General features: G+C 32.0%; 2 long non-coding RNA genes and 1 pseudogene across 3 annotated transcripts; 2 read left to right on the top strand and 1 right to left on the bottom strand.

The window, feature by feature from the left end:
• Positions 1-4,861: 4,861 nt before the first annotated feature.
• LOC149515730 (uncharacterized) lies at positions 4,862-6,469 on the bottom strand. Its single transcript, XR_016326267.1, has 3 exons — positions 6,335-6,469; positions 5,444-5,479; positions 4,862-5,090 (listed from the first exon to the last, which is right to left on the bottom strand). It is a non-coding gene; the product is annotated as an uncharacterized LOC149515730 (long non-coding RNA).
• Positions 6,470-6,559: 90 nt separating this feature from the next.
• On the top strand, positions 6,560-7,532 carry LOC149515729 (uncharacterized). Its single transcript, XR_016326266.1, has 2 exons — positions 6,560-6,856; positions 6,991-7,532. It is a non-coding gene; the product is annotated as an uncharacterized LOC149515729 (long non-coding RNA).
• A 4,240-nt stretch (positions 7,533-11,772) lies between these two features.
• Positions 11,773-14,869, top strand: LOC149515728 (putative disease resistance RPP8-like protein 2; annotated as a pseudogene). The gene is made up of 2 exons (XR_016326265.1): positions 11,773-14,614; positions 14,740-14,869. The product of XR_016326265.1 is annotated as a putative disease resistance RPP8-like protein 2 (transcript).
• The last annotated feature ends 1,300 nt before the right edge of the window (positions 14,870-16,169 follow it).

The raw sequence follows: 16,169 nt of genomic DNA, 5'->3' as shown, positions 1-16,169 counted from the left end.
TTAGCACCCCCACTATGCCCATAAATTGGTACCATTTAATCATGCACTATTTTTGGTATTGGATGAAATGATTTTGATTTGAAATTTAATACTAATTCCCTTCGTTTAAAAAATATTTTTTGCTAAAATGCTTTATTTAGAAATATTGAGAAAATCTTTAAGTTAAAGAATTATCTTAAAATTCTCCAACATCTAGGCAGAACTTAAAATAACTCTTTTCGCTAAAGATTTAATGCAACATTCCTTAAAATAAAATTAACATTCTTAGTGAAAGATAGTTATTGGTGACTCTCCAATATCTAGGTAAAGTACTAAAAATTATTTCGTTCGGAATGTGATTTTTATTTTATTTTATAATATCAAAATTTTAAAAGTAAGTAAAAAAAAAAATTTTGTGTGAAAAAAATAAATAATGGTATTTACCAGATAGCAAATAAAAATTAAAGACAGAGAAATGCTAGCGAGTGCAAACAATAACAAATAAATGTATGTAAGTCAATAGGTGTTGTGTATGATGATGAAATGCAAATTTGAAAGTGGATTCTTAAATATAATGAGATCACCTTGACTCTCCAACATCTAGGCAAAGCTCAGGTGTGACTATTTATATTTAAGATCCTATATTATTATTATACCTTTTTTTATCAAAACTTATCGATTTTAATCCCATCGTTAAAGCAAATTAAGGATTGGTATGAAAACTTAAAGAAATAAAGTTTTTTAAATACCCAATCGTCTAGGTGACATTTGAGAACAAATTATTTCAAGTGAAATTTTCATATGTGTCCTTAAGATTTTGATATGGTTTTGGTTAAAGCTTAAGTCGAGGTTATTTCAAGTGAAATTTTCATACGTGTCCTTAAGATTTTGAGATGGTTTTGGTTAAAGCTTAAGTCGAGGTTTTAAAGGTTAGGATCTCAAGACTTTGAAGATTTGAAAATGTGTATCAAATTTGGGTCTTTACCTTTAGATTTTTAGGTTTTGGATTTTAGAGTTTTGGATTTTGGATTTTAGCGGTTTTTAGAAATTTGGATTTTTAGGTTCTGGATTTTAGGGTTTGGGATTTTGAATTTTAGGGTTTCATGTTTAGGGTTTGAAGTTTGGGGTTTTAGTTTTAGGGTTTAGAGGATTTATGGTGATTTTAGGGTTTAGTGTTTAGAGACTGAAATTTAGGGTTTGAGATTTTGGATTTTTGGGTTTTGAATTTAGGGTTTGGATGTTTTAGGGATTTGATTTTAGGGTTTAAAGGGTTTAAGGTTTCATTTTTAAGGTTCTGAGGGTTTAGGGTTTAATTTAAGATTTAGAGTGTTTAGGGTTTAATTTAGGGTTTAGAGTGTTTATGGTTTGAAGGATTTAGGGTTTCGATTTTAAGGTTTGAGGTTTAGGGTTTTGATTTTGGGGTTCGAAGTTTTAGGATTTCGATTTTAGGGTTTGGAGGGTTTAGGGTTTAATTTTAGGGTTTGGAAGTTTGAGATTTTGATTTTAGAATTCTAAGGTTTAGGGTTTGGAGGGTTTAAGATTTAATTTTAGGGTTTGGAGGTTTGGGGTTTTGATTTTAGGGTTTTAAGGTTTAAGGTTTGGGTTTTAGGGTTTGGAGGGTTTAGGGTTTAATTTTAAGGTTTAAAGAAAACGCGAACATCTCTAAAAATTTTCAACATCTAGACGGATTTTCGAAGCAAGTTCGATTCCTATAACTTTTGAAAATTAATTTTTTATTATAAAAAGTTAATATTAATTTATTTAATTTTAATATATTATTTTTTTAATAATAATTCTCCAACGTCTAAGCTAAATTATCATTATTTAAAGCACAGTTATATTCCCTCCAACATTTGCGCAGGAAAAAGTTTTTTTTAATTATTACATATATTTTATATTTTATTTTATATTTTTTAATTATTAAAAAAATAAAAGGAATTAAAAAGTAAAAAAAAATTTTGGATTTTTATTATTGTTATTGTCATTTAATTATTATTATTTTTAGTTATTACTATAAAACAAAAAGTATTTATTTTAATAAACTCTAAAAGTTTTAAAGTATGCATAATAACAATAATAATAATGTTAAAGATGATATAAATAAATAATATATAAAAATAAAAATAACAAAAAAAATTTTGAAAAAAAAAATTACCTGAACCTAACCAGTCAACGGTTCGGTCAACGGCCAGTCTAGTCGGTTCTGTTTGTAGGGGTTTGGACCAGTTCAAACTAGTTCACTGCGGTTCATCCAAATAAGCTGAAGGCTGGTTGAGGCAAGTTGGCAGGTCGATTTGCGTGAATCTCGGGTTGGGTTCGGTCCACACGCAGATCCTCCTTTACTAAAATGGCTTCGTTTTGGTTTGTTTAATTTTCTATATAAGCTCTAAAAAAAATTTTTTTGCTCATTTTTTTTCTGTTCCAAAAAAAAAGAATCTTCTCAGCCTAAAAATTCTCTCTAACTTCGCCAAAGTCTGATGTTGTGCTGCTGCATCAGCCACCGTTTGGGTCATCGCTGGTGGTCGTCGCCGGTGATCATCAGTGACAAAAAAATTTTAAAATTCACCGAAATGCTCATTTCGATCTCCTGAGCTCAGATCCGCTGTCCTTTTCATGAAAACAAGCCCCGATCGACGTAGATCGAGGCTAGAAGTTTTCTATGTTCTCTCATTTTTTATTTTATTTTATTTTTTTTGTTGAAGACTCATATTGACACTTTTTTTCTTTGTTGTAGGGGAGCTTTGGTACTGAGGTTCCTCTCTACGGGGAATACTATTTGTTTTTGTTTTTGTTTCTATTTTTCTGTTTGGGTGTTTGAGTATGGATTTGAAGGTTTCTGAATGCAGGGAATTGAGGTTTCTGGGTGGAGGGGAATCGGGTCTCTGGGTGTGTGTTTCTGTCCTTTTTGAATTCGAGAGCTTGAAAGTGGAAAAGAATGAATGCTTTATAGGACCAGGAATGGTGGTGGCATGGAGTGATGATGGAGCTACAGCGCCCCAATGAGGGGACTGGACAAGGGGGTGGCATAATGGCTAGGGTAGTGGCATGATGGCTCGGCAGGGACATGGGAGGCTAGGCAGAGGCGCGAGCGGCCAGTGGTGCCATGCATGGCACCCACTGGCACCAACCCCTACGTTTTTGTTTTTTTCCATTTTGGACTTTTCTGTTGGTCTTTTTTTTCTTCTCTTTTTTAATTAATTTTTAGTTTTAATTAAACCAATATTATTACTATTATTAAAATTATTATTATTATTACTAAAGAAAAAATGTAGACCGGACAAAACCAGTGTCTACACTAATAAACATCACTGCCTGTAGATTGATAAGTTAGAGGAGGGTAAAAGTAATTCTTGATTGATTGAAAAGTTTCATGCTCGATAACAGAAATATTAGTAGCAAAAATGCTTCTGAACTTCCCTGGAAAAGAAAATTGTTGAGAAACTGGCAATAACAGCAAAATCCAAACTGTATTTAAGTTGCATACTTATTTGCTCATAATTCTTCAAGCAAAATAATGGAGGATGTCAGAAGAACTTCTTGGTGTTTTGTTTAACTCCCAAATCCACCATAAATCAAGATGTCTTCAGAAACGAAACACTTGGACCATGCTTGCAATGAGATTTGTTAGATCTTAGTCAGGCATGCATATCCAAAAAAAAAAAAAAGTAAGCATCAAATTCAAAGTCGAAGTTAAGAAAACATGTAAAGGAATATCACATTTACTGATGCAATTTTGATTTGTTAATGCCATCAGCCCAAAGAGATTGAATGCTGCATTACTACAATTTGTGCATCCACAAGCAACTAAAAGAAACGAAAAGAAGAAAAAATATAAGGCCCAGATGTCTTCCTAAGGAGGTTTTTTCATTTTTTTTTTTTAATACTTAAAGCTGTTAAGATTTGGTTTTTGATCATTGAAACTAAAAATTTAATACTCTATCAAAAGATCAAGCTACCAAGTACCAACAGACTATGCTACCAAGTACCGGCAGACCTCACAATTGTTGGCTTTCCTGATCATTTTTTGAAATCAGGAAAGCCAGGTTTGCAAACCAATCGGGAATACAGAGAACAAAGCAGCAATAGAAATTTCCAAAATCATTGATGATAAAATTGCAACAAACAAGTACTCAAAATACTCATGAAACAAGTCACTTCTGTAAAAGAAGGTAAAGTATTATTAAAATTTTAAGTTATAAATGTATTGATACCTGCCAGTTAAAAATTTTAAGTTATAAGTTATTTGATACATGCCAGCTTGCACCTGGGAAACGCATATTCAAAGATGATCACCGTTGGTATCAGAATGTAAGTCACCCTCCATCTATTTACATGGAAAAATATATTTCTCACTGCAGCATCACAAAATTGCCACTGCAAGAACTGTGGAAGCTAAATGTGTTGTGCTGTGCTATCACATAACCAAAATTAGCGAACCCATCATTTCAGTTGCAGATCATACATAACTATAACTTTGCGGTAATATCTACTAAAAGCATCTTCAATGTTTCATTGGTCGTGAAACATAGACCAACACATGGCACCACTTTGTAATATTCGGGCAATATCCCCCTATACAAACCTCGAATGCCTTCAGTCTGGAATATGTCCTTAAATGTGCTGAAATACCCTGTTGCGTAAATGCGGGCTTGTCCACCAGGGGAAAAACATTGATAAAATTTTTTAAGTAAAATTTATGAAATTCTCTGCTAAAAATGATTATAAAAACTAAAATCAAAAATCAAAATTGATAAATTAAAAGATTTCATTTTATAATCAAGAGTGTAAAATTTGAAAAATTTTTAATAATTTTGATAAATATTTTTAGATAAATATTTTTAGTAAAAATATTAATAAAAATTTTATCACTAAATAAGTATCGATCAAATTTAAATTATAAATAATATTTTTAAGAATTTTTTTTATATATTATTAATATTCACATCAAATTTTATCAATCTACCAATTTGAATTTTTTTATTAAAATTTTTATTAAATCATTTTTAAAAAATTTCACAAACTTCATTTAAAAAACTTTATATAAGTTTTGTCCCGTCCACCAACCCCCTCCAACTGTTTGCGTCGCCTAATCAGATCCGAAGGAAATATTGCTGCATTTATACAAAACACAAATGAAAAGAGTCATGCATTGCCTTAGAATATAATTCATAGAAGAAAATATTACCCAGCCAAAAAATTTAAAGAAATTAGTAACTGTACTAAGAAACACAAACCAACTAAACAACCTAATTGTCCAGAAATAGTCAAGCTCGACAAGAATCCAAATTTTCATGATGAATTCGATGAAAAGTAGTTTCAATTGCTAAAGTAAACAATCCAAACTATTAATAAACAGCATGCTATCACAAATTTGCGATTTAACTTTGAAAAAAGCCTTCAACAAATTCGCAATTAATATAAACAAACAAACATTTCGAAATACTGAAAATAAAAGGAATAATACCTCCATACGAGGCCTTCTTTTCTTCACGACAATAGTCTGAGATTCGAATGAAAGTTGAAATTAATTCACATGAAAAACATCGACCTCGATAAATTAATTCAATAAAAATAAAAATAAATGCTATAAATTAACAAAAAAAATAAAGGAAAAAAAAATTAAGCAGCTTATGGGAACTGAGACGAGTAAATGATTAGTTATCATAACATATGGAGTAGTATACTTATTGTTAGAGATAGCTTAAAGAGTTATCACTTTTTTTTTTATTTAGGTACGATTCGTCATCTAATGAATTGTCCTATTTTAAAAATAAATTTTAAACTTAATTCAAATATTTTTTTAAAAAATAGATTCAATATATACAAAACCATAATTAAATTTAAGAATACGATTATATATACCAATTAAATGATAGTATTAGCTTAATTTCATGTTATTTATTGAGCCTTTAAAAAGCTTATCAGATAATTAATTATTGAAAATTGTTTCCAAACATTTAAGGGAAATTTTGATATTCTCAACTTTTTTTCAAAATATTTTTTAAAATATTTTTTATTTAAGAAAAATTGATAGTTTAATTTTTCCTTGAATTTTTTTTTGAATTTTTTTATTTAAAAAAATTGATATTTCAACTTTTTTTCAAAAATATTTTTTTGAAATATTATTTTAAGAAAATTGATCCTTCAACTTTTCTACAAAACTATTTTTTTAAAATTTTTATTTTTAAAAAAATTGATATTTTAATTTTTTTCAATTTTTTTGAAATTAATTTTTTGGTTTAAGAAAAAATTGATAATTCAATTTTTTTCTTCATTTTTTGAAATTATTTTTTTAAAAAAACTCACTAAAAAAATATTAAATAAATAAACAGAGTAATAAAAAGAAACAAATTACCAAAAAGAAAATGTTTCGGCTCGGCTTGATTCAAGGTTCGGCTCAGCCGCTCACAAAAAAGGGCTCAACTTGGCTCACTATCGGCTGGTGGTAGGGGTGCGACCGGGTCTGGTCTACAAGCTGGGCGGCATGCGGGTCACAAACTGTTTTACCCCAATCAAAACGGCACCATTTTGATATTACTAGAAAACCTATTGTTAAGCATTTCCGCTCAATTTTCAGTTATGTTCTCTCTCTAAAAATATTTCTTCTCTGCTTCTCTCACTAAAATCAGAAGAACACGGCCGGAGAGTTCAAAGGGTTTCCAGATTTCAGTTCGGCACCGCCACGCCGCCGTCTGCCGCTGCCGGCAACCGCCATTGAGGCCCAAATTTCACCCAGAGGCTCGTTTAAATCTCCACTTTTGTGTGATCTGCTTGGTTCCTTCAGAAACTCACCAGAGCCGCACAGATCTGAGTTTGAATGTCGCGGGTTCAACCTCCAAGATCTCTTCCTCCGCCGCTCGTTCGCCGTCGCTTCAAGGTATATTCTTCCTCTTCTTCTTGGCTACCTCCCCACGGTAATTGAAGAGCCGAAACCCATGATGATTTTTACTTTGTTTTTCTCTCTTGGATTTCGTTGACGCGCTCTAATGGCGATGGGCGACTTTCTGGCAGGAGGTGAATGATGATGGCAGTACGGGAAAATTGTGCCTGTGTCTTGGCTGAAGCTGGGTTTCTCGGTTTGCTGGGTATTTGTGTTTATTGTGTAGTGTCTTCATTCTAGGACGATAGGTTTGCAAGTGTTGTTGAGTGGTTTTGGTCGAAGATCGGTTCTTTGCAATGATGGTTGTGTGCACCACAGGTCGTGGCTTGTTTGATTGTGAGAGGTTTAAGCTATTGATTCTGTGGTGACAATGGCGATGGGCAATTGCGTAGTTTGGTTATTGGCAGAGGTAACAGAGGAGGATTTATGGTGTCGAAATTGGTTGAGCTATGGTGGATTCAAGATGCGATGGTGCTCTGGTATAGATGATGAAATGGCAATGAGATAATGAGGTGGAGCTCCAGTTGAGATGGTAGTGGGATGAGGGGGTTTTCTGGTGATTTTTCTCTGTTTTCTTTTCTAATTTTCTATGTATTTTTCACTCTAGTTTCTGGCCCTGAACAACAGTTTATAAAGGATTTTAATTTAAAAAATCAGGTATCCTGTTCTTCAATCTGAATTTTGATTTCATAAGGCAGATTTCAAAATTTTAATCCATCGTATTTTATCACTTGCTTTATTATTATTTTTTTAATTTTAAGAATAATAACAAAAACAAATTAAATAAATAAAACAATAAATCAAATGGATTAAGTCTAACGTCCAAATAATCCGGGACGAATAGGTGTCTGAACTAGTAGCAAGATTTGAATACGATGATTCCTCTATTAAAAATAATAGATCGAACTGAGAATGCGTTTCCCCGTCATTTGGAAGCAACAGAGATGACGAGGGAGGAAATAGTTGAGTAACTCGACTGAACCGGTAACCTACTGTGAGGCTCGACATTGGCGCGCGCCTTTTGGATAGCTGAGTTTCAAGCGGTTCAACCAACTCGATCGGTCCAGTTCAGTTTTTCAGCCACTTTCAATAATTTTAATTTTCTTATTATAAGTGGGGAATATTTTGTTCCAAGTGTAATCCGAAAGAAATGATATCTTTGCAAGTGATTGTATACAATATTTAATTTTGGGTTTAAGTAGTAAGAAATTTTTGGCAAAAAAATATTTATGAAATTTGTATTGAGATAATTAAAATCATACATTTTGCATGTATGTTCCTAAAATTAAGATTTTCGGTTCGTTACTTTATTCAAATCATTCATAAACTAGGATGAATTTATAATTACAATAGTATCTATAATTTTTGTTTAATTGATTGAATTCAAGAAAAACATTCAAACACTAATATAAAACAAATACAAGTCATAATAACAAAAATATAAATAATCATATATTTGTTCTAATGAAATAAAATGGAAAAGACGCAATAAATTTTAAGTTTAATTGAAATTTTGCACTTAAAATTTTAAGATTTTTATTGAAGAGAGCAAAATAATTAGAAAAAATAAAATAATATCCAAAGTATAAAACTTTAAATAAATAAAATATTCTAAAATATAAGAAAATAAAACAATGCAAAAAATTAAAGAATCTAAAATATCATATCAGAAGCCCATATATCTCCAAACGTTTAAGAGAAATGTTTAAAAAATAAAGATATGCTTAAATGTTCAAATAATTAAAAATTATAGCACAAGAAAATACAAAACAAAAATGAAATAAGAAAAAATCCAAATAAATTCCAATAAGAAAAAAGGACAATAATAATAATAATAATAAAAAAAACAGCTTGCAAAAACCCAATAAACGGAATAGACAAAAAGGTTCCTAAACATTTTTAAAATCCCTCATAGCTCCTTGTACCTAGGATCCAATATACTTGATCGAATCCTAACCTAACAGGAACTTTTTAAAATAAAGTACCACGATAAAAAGTTGTTTTTTTAAACCCTAATACTTGTTATTCTTTTTTGGACCTTATTATGTTATCAACAGTAACTTTTGGATCTACTTTGCTATTAGTTTTGGTAATTCGTTTAGTTGTATAGTATAAAATATTAAAATTTTTATATTTATATTATATTTTATCTAAAAATTATTTATCATAATTTATGTTAATATAAAAATATAAAACACATTTTTTATTTTATTAAACTTAAATATATATTTTTATTTTATTAAATATAAATATAGTTATTACTAAAATTTAGAGGTGTAAATGAACAGAATTTTTAATGAATTATTTATGAATATATTCGATTTCTATTCATTTATATTCATTTATTAAATTTAATAAATGATTTTAAATAATATTTTATATTTATTTATTAAACAAACTAAATATAAATAGAGATCTGTTTGGTTCATTTATATTTGTGAATAAATTCATTTAAAATTTGTTTAAAACTTATTTGTTTATTATTCGTTTGTTATTTGTTTGTTATTCGTTTATAATAATATTAATAAAATTATTTTGTTATCTTTTATTCCAATCATATTTTAAGATTTATTTATATTTATTTGAATTCGTTTATATTTGTTTAAAATTTATTTATTTAAATTTATTTGGTTATGGTTTGTTTAATAGTAATGAATATGTGTGTTGATATATGTTCGTTTAATAGTCACAAACGAGCTCGTTCAATTTAATTGAATGAACACAAACCAAATACGAATAATTTATTATTTAAATAAATGAACATGAACAAACAAAATAATTTTTTTGACAAATATGAATTGTACACGAACACATTTAAAAATAAACGAATAAATCACAAATATATGTTCATTCATATTCAGTTCGTTTATTGTCCTATTAAAATTTTAGATTGTATTATATTTATATCTTATATTCGTATCATACTTATATCATATTATTGTATCATATTATAAATTACCACGAGTATTTGCTACTTACTAGTATTATATTTTCAGAGTTGGTATTAACCCACCAAAAGAAGAATAAAGTGAGTGATAGTAATTTAAAATATTTCTTTTTCATTTATGGAATTGAATGTAAGACAAAGTATAGTGGAAAGGAAAGTAAAGAGATTCTTTATTCTCCCTTTGTTTGTCCTGTCTTGTCCAAAGTTAAATAGTAACCAGGCTCACCACAAAAGACAAATATTCAAAACTAAACACCCCAGAATACATACAAATTAAGAATAATTTGCAGATAGAGGGGAATCCGATTGCAATCCTAGAAAAAGAGTAACTTTCCATATTCTTAAGCAAAGAAGGTAGATAAAGAAGTAAGAATCATCTTTTGCCATTTCCTGTCTATTGTTAAAGCCACCAGGGCTCAACATAGAGAGGATATCAATTTAGAATCTTTACTTGTTATTCTATAGGCTTTAATGCTTGCTTTAATTTGTATCTGTCATTTAATTGGTCTTATCGTGACTTTCACGCTTTATGAGAATATGTGCCAGTCATGGTAATTGCTTGAGTTAAAAGCATGTTTATATACGTTTTCTTAGACTTATAAAATTTAATATGCATGTGATGGAAAGCATCATAAATGCTTTTGAAATTGAGGAAAAAATGGTGTATTGGGGATTGATTACAGTTGAAGTGCTTTAAACAAATTAATTATAGGAGGAATACATTGCTCATTCAACGGCCTAATGACTTCAATGAAGGAATTACATTATTTGTGGACAGTCTACCATGAGTTGTTTCTTATGAATCGAGCCATGAAGCGACTATTGTTCCTTTGAAACATTATTTGTGGTTATGAAATTGAGTAAAGCAACTCTACCATGAGTTGTTTCTTATGGCAGTGAACATTTTTTTTTAAGATTAATCAAGAAATGATGTTGAATCTTCCTACGCGCTTATACTTCTACCTTCATTTATGTTTGTGCAATTGACAACGGCATTGGTTCATTGTGTTTTCCAAGTGAGGCAAGCTCTCTCTGCTTTTCAACAGCCTGCTAAATGGGCTTCCAAGCTTCTGGGGTTGTCGGTTTAAGTATACTCTTTCCATAACGCAGTTCGAAGTGGGCCTAATTCAGATCCAAATGAAGTATTGTTTTTGTAACAAGCTGAGACAAATCCAACAAAAGCATTACATCAGATCAAAATTTTCAATTTTGCCCACATACTTTTTTCTCCAGTTTGTGCTTCGTTCAATATGCAAACTACATTTTGGAACACTTTTACAGATTGGGTTACTAATTTCTTTGGCTTTTTTACATGAGTTGTGATCCTATATATGCTTGACTTCGCCTGGACACATATTGATTGTTGCAAGTATGTTGTCTTCATTAAATTCTACAAAAATGGAAAATGGAAATGGAAGGGTATTTTCTTTCTTTCTAGCCCAGCATGCTTCTTTTTCAATTCTGTAAGAAAATTAATCTGTTGGGAAGGGTATTGCTCTGATTCGAGGTAAACTGCTGTGCCCCTGGCAAACTTTTCAAGTAAAGATGCAAGCTTGCTTCTTTGAGAATTCATTGGGGTATTGCAATGGTTAGCTAGAAATGCTTCTACCACAGAAAGGAAGCATCGAATGCAAAAGCTATAAAAGGAATAAAATAAAGTTAAGGCAAAGAAGGAGGAATCTCCATATTCTTATGCAAACAAGGTAAATAAAGAAGGAAGAATCACCCCTGGCTTTTTCCTGTCCAAAGTTAAAAGCCACAGGCCACACCACAAAGAATATAAATTTAGAACTTTTGATAAAGAGGAATTAAAAAAAAGGGATTATAGAACAATATCAATTTACGCAAAGTATAGTTTCTCAGCTAATACTTGGAAATTGAGATTGTGCAGACACAGGCGGATCATTTTGAAATCCTCGAAGAGGAAGAAAAGTAATTTGGACTCCGTTTTCGATTGGAAGGAGAAATGGAAGAAGCTATTGTGTCCTTCGCTATTGAAAGAATCTCGGACTTACTCATTCAGGAAGCAGTTTAACTAAGTGGAGTTCGTGACGAAGAGGAGCGCCTAGAGGCTGAACTAAAGCGCATGCAGAGCTTCTTGAAAGGGGCTGACCACAAGCAAGAACCAGACAAGCGTCTCGGCAATCGAGTGGAGGAAATTAGAGATCTTTCTTACGATGCTGAAGATGTTATCGACGCTTTCATTCTCAAAGTCGCACATCAAGGAGGCCTTCATGGAATCATCAAGAGATTCACCTCCATTTTCACCAAGCCTTTTCATTTGCGCAAAATAGGTGCGCAGGTCAAAGCAATCCAGACTAAGCTTGAAGATATTTCCAAGAGTCTTCCAGCTTATTAGATATCTAGTGAAGGAGAGGAGTCTAGCTCTATTTCTAGAATGCAGCAGCAGCAGCGGTTAAGAAGAACATATTCGCATGTTGAGGAAGCGAATGTTGTTGGCTTTGAGGGCATGACAAGGAATGTTTTGGCTCAGTTGATGACAGAAGAAGGAGATAGATTTCATGTCGTTGTTTCCCTGATCGGACTGGGGGCATAGGTAAAAGCACCCTTGCAAAAAAAGTATACAATCACACTGATGTGAGACGACATTTTGATTGTTTTGCTTGGGCTTTTATTTCTCAAAAATGTATGCCAAGACAAGTTTTGCATGATGTCCTCATAAAAGTTCATTCTTCTTCTAAAGAAGAAAGAGAGCAAATTGATAAAATGCCCGAGCATGAGTTGATCAAAAGACTTTTTGAAGTCTTGAAAGAAAAAAAATATTTGGTAGTCCTCGATGATATCTGGAGAAGTGAAGATTGGAATTGTCTTAAACCTGCTTTTCCACGAGGTACAAAAGGGAGCAAAATTTTATTCACAGCACGAAATAAGGATGTGTCATTATGTGCAGATTCTTGCATCTCCCCAATAGAGCTTCCACTTCTTACTCATGACGAAAGTTGGGAGCTTTTCAAGAGGAAAGCCTTCCCCAGAAATACAACGGAGTCTGATTATGGCTCAGGAGAACATTTCGAGACGCTAGGAAGACAGATGGTGAAAAAATGTGGAGGGCTACCTCTTGCAATTGTTGCGTTGGGAGGCTTGCTAGCAACTAAAATGTCACCGGATCAGTGGGAGAGGGTCCAAAGAAACATGCTTGCACACTTAAACGAGGTCCAACAACAAGATCATCAGTATGATGCAGTGAAGGGAATTTTGGATTTAAGCTACAAGGAATTGCCTTATTATTTAAAACCATGCTTCTTATATCTTGGTCATTATCCAGAAGACTGGGAGATCTCAAAGAAGGAACTCATTCGATTATGGATTGCTGAAGGTTTCATTTCACCGTCACTTGGAAGAGGAGGAATGTTGATGGAAGATGTTGCTGAACAATTCCTGGAAGAGCTGATAAATAGATGTTTGGTTCAAGTTAGCAAGAGAGACCATACAGGAGTAGGTGTGAAAACATGTCACATACATGATCTCTTGAGGGAATTGTGCGTGAAGAAAGCTCAAGAGGAGAATTTCTTGGAAATTATTCAGCCAAATGATGTGACCTTGTCGGCATCTATGCCACGGAGAATTGCTATTCATCCTGCCCAAAGGTATGTTTCTTTGAAGGGAAAACATCCAAAATTACGTTCTCTGTTGCTCTTTCAAAATGCGAAATGAATAGAATTGCACATTTCAAATTGCCAAAACTTCAAAAATTTAAGAGTCTTGAAAGTTGTGGAAAGGAATGAAAAAGAGTGGCGTGTGTCAAGTGGAATTGGTAATCTACATCATTTGAGATATTTGGGGTTAAAATGTCTTGGAAAAATCATCTTGCCACGATCTTTTGGAAAGTTGAAAAGTTTATATACTTTGCACATCCGCAGTTTCCTATTAACAATACCTCCTAATATTCTATTCGAGTTGGAAAGTTTAAGGCATTTTCAATTTCTTAATCATCCGAAAGAATTGAATTTCAGGTGTGATTGGATGATGCAGCTAAGGTTTCTTTCAAAAAATATTCAAACTTTAAAGTACATTTGGGTTGAGAATTTAATTGAAAATAATGCAGTGTTGGGCTTGGCGAATATTCTGGGTTTAGGAATATTTTTTAAGAGAACAAAAGATGTTGAGCCTATCCTAAAAGCACCGGTTGAATCACATCGCCTTCGGTCATTGGACATGAGGTTTTTATGGAATTCAAGCCAGTCATTTCCAGACTCGGAACCCCTTTCTCAGTGTCATCACCTCTCAAAACTATTCTTAGATGGGAAGATAGAAGAAGATCCGCAATCGAGGCATCATGTTTTGAATTTGTTCCAGCAAACATTGCCAAGTTAACTTATGGTGGGATCTGGGATGAAGCAGGATCCAATGCCTGTATTGGAAAAGCTGCCTCATTTGAGGACTCTCCGCTTAGGGGGGATTTCATACAGGGGGACTAAAATCATTTGCTCTGCTAATGGGTTTCTTCAACTTGATTCTCTTGAAATTGGAGGTTTACTAGAATTAGAAGAGTGGGAGATTGAAATTGGAGGTTCACCAGAATTAGAAGAGTGGGAGATTGAAGAAGGCGCAATGCCACGTCTCCGGAGCTTAATTTTGGGTAAATTAGATAATTTGAGGATGATTCCAGAAGGGTTGAGGTATATTACTGCTCTCCAATAAATGAAATTAGTGGGATGAACAGGTCATTGGTAGAAAGGATTCAAGTGCTATACGGGAGGGAAGGAGAGGATTTCTCTAAAGTCAGCCACATACCCTCCATCCAAATATCTTACACGAAGGAATGACTGAAAACTCTAATTTTGCAGGTGAGTTATTTGATTTTTTATAAAATAATAATTTCTTTTGTTTTATTTGGGACTATAACTATTCATATATATCATTTCCTTTCCATAAAGTGATGATGATATATGCCATTTTCATCTTGGTGTAGGTATAATAAGATGGCCACTGATACAAGGCGGAGTTGGATGCTTTGTTTGATCATGAAAAGCAATCGTGCCAATAGGAGCAAGAAGAGGCTGGGGACACCTCGATTTGCCTTTTGATTGTTTCAAAGTGTGATTTGTTTCTTTTTTCCTTGATAGTTGATTCTGATGATCAAGTGCTTTTAGGAAATGAATTGCTAAGAGCTTTAATGAACTGGCTGTTTATTGATTTTAAATGTGCAGTGCATGAAGATTATCCATGTGTTGCTAGCACGCTACTGATAGTTTTATTTTCTGAACCTTACTTCGTTTTAAAAACTTTTTTCTTGTTTATTACTGAATTAGTTTAACTGTTTATCTTCACTAATAAAAATCATTGCTTGCAGACTGATAAGTTAGAGCAGAAGGAGGGTTAATTCTTGATTGATTAAAAATTTTCATGCTCGATGACAGAAAGATCAGTAGCAGAAATGCTTCTGAACTTTCCTGGAAAAGAAAATTGTTGAGAAACTTGCAATGACAGCAAAATCCAAGCTGTATTTAAGTTGCATACTTATTTTGTTCATAATTGTTCAAGCAAAATATTGAAAGATGTCAGAAACAAAAGACTTACCCTGCTTGCAATGAGATTTGTAAGAAAGTAAGCATCTAATTCAATGCTGAAGTTAAGAAAATATGGAAAGGAACCTCTCATTTACTGATGCAATTTTAATTTGTTAATACAATCTGTAATATCTCAGCCCAAATAATAATTGGGCTAGACTAATACTAAAGCCCATTAGTTTATTAAGACATTATTTAGTAAAAGAAAAAGGGCTGAAGTATTAGATAAAAGAAAACTTAACTATCGTAAAACAGAAAGGAAATAGAGTTCTTCTTCCTCATCTTCCTTAGGGTTAGAGAATATGAAAAATCAAGTTGGAGATTCACAATCAAAGGCTATAATCAAATTAATCCCTTAAAGGTGAGAGTACATGCCCTCTTTTTATTTAAAAAGAAATATCAAGTTGATTGCTATTATTTGGAGTTGAAGTTTTGAGAGCAAAACCAAGAAAAAATCAAGAAATCTTTCATTAATCTTCATGATCTATTTGGGTAAATTACTAGGCTTTGTTTATTTCATGTTCTTAATATTTATTGATGATTATTGAATGGAGTTTGAAGGCTAAAAGTAAGGATTTGAGTTTTTTTTAAAGATTGAAGGAGAAATTCTATTTTTGGATGAGATGTTGTGATCTGTAATAATAAATTAAAATAGAATTTTGCATTAATGGATAGATTATCGCTATGATTATTATATATCATTGGAAAGCATGTTGAATCTAGTTTCTAATGAAAGAAACGAAAGTCAAATCCGAGTTTTCTATGAAGAGTTGTCTAATTTTAACTTAAGGATATGCAGGCTGTAAGACAACAGCATCAGGGTTGAATTACG

This window comes from Durio zibethinus, chromosome 12, assembly GCF_047325235.1.
Source record: "Durio zibethinus cultivar Kanyao isolate XHJ-2024 chromosome 12, ASM4732523v1, whole genome shotgun sequence".
NCBI classification, from domain to species: Eukaryota; Viridiplantae; Streptophyta; class Magnoliopsida; order Malvales; family Malvaceae; genus Durio; species Durio zibethinus.
The sequence above is the reverse complement of the archived record's forward strand: the minus strand, read 5'-3'. Positions and strand labels throughout refer to the sequence as shown.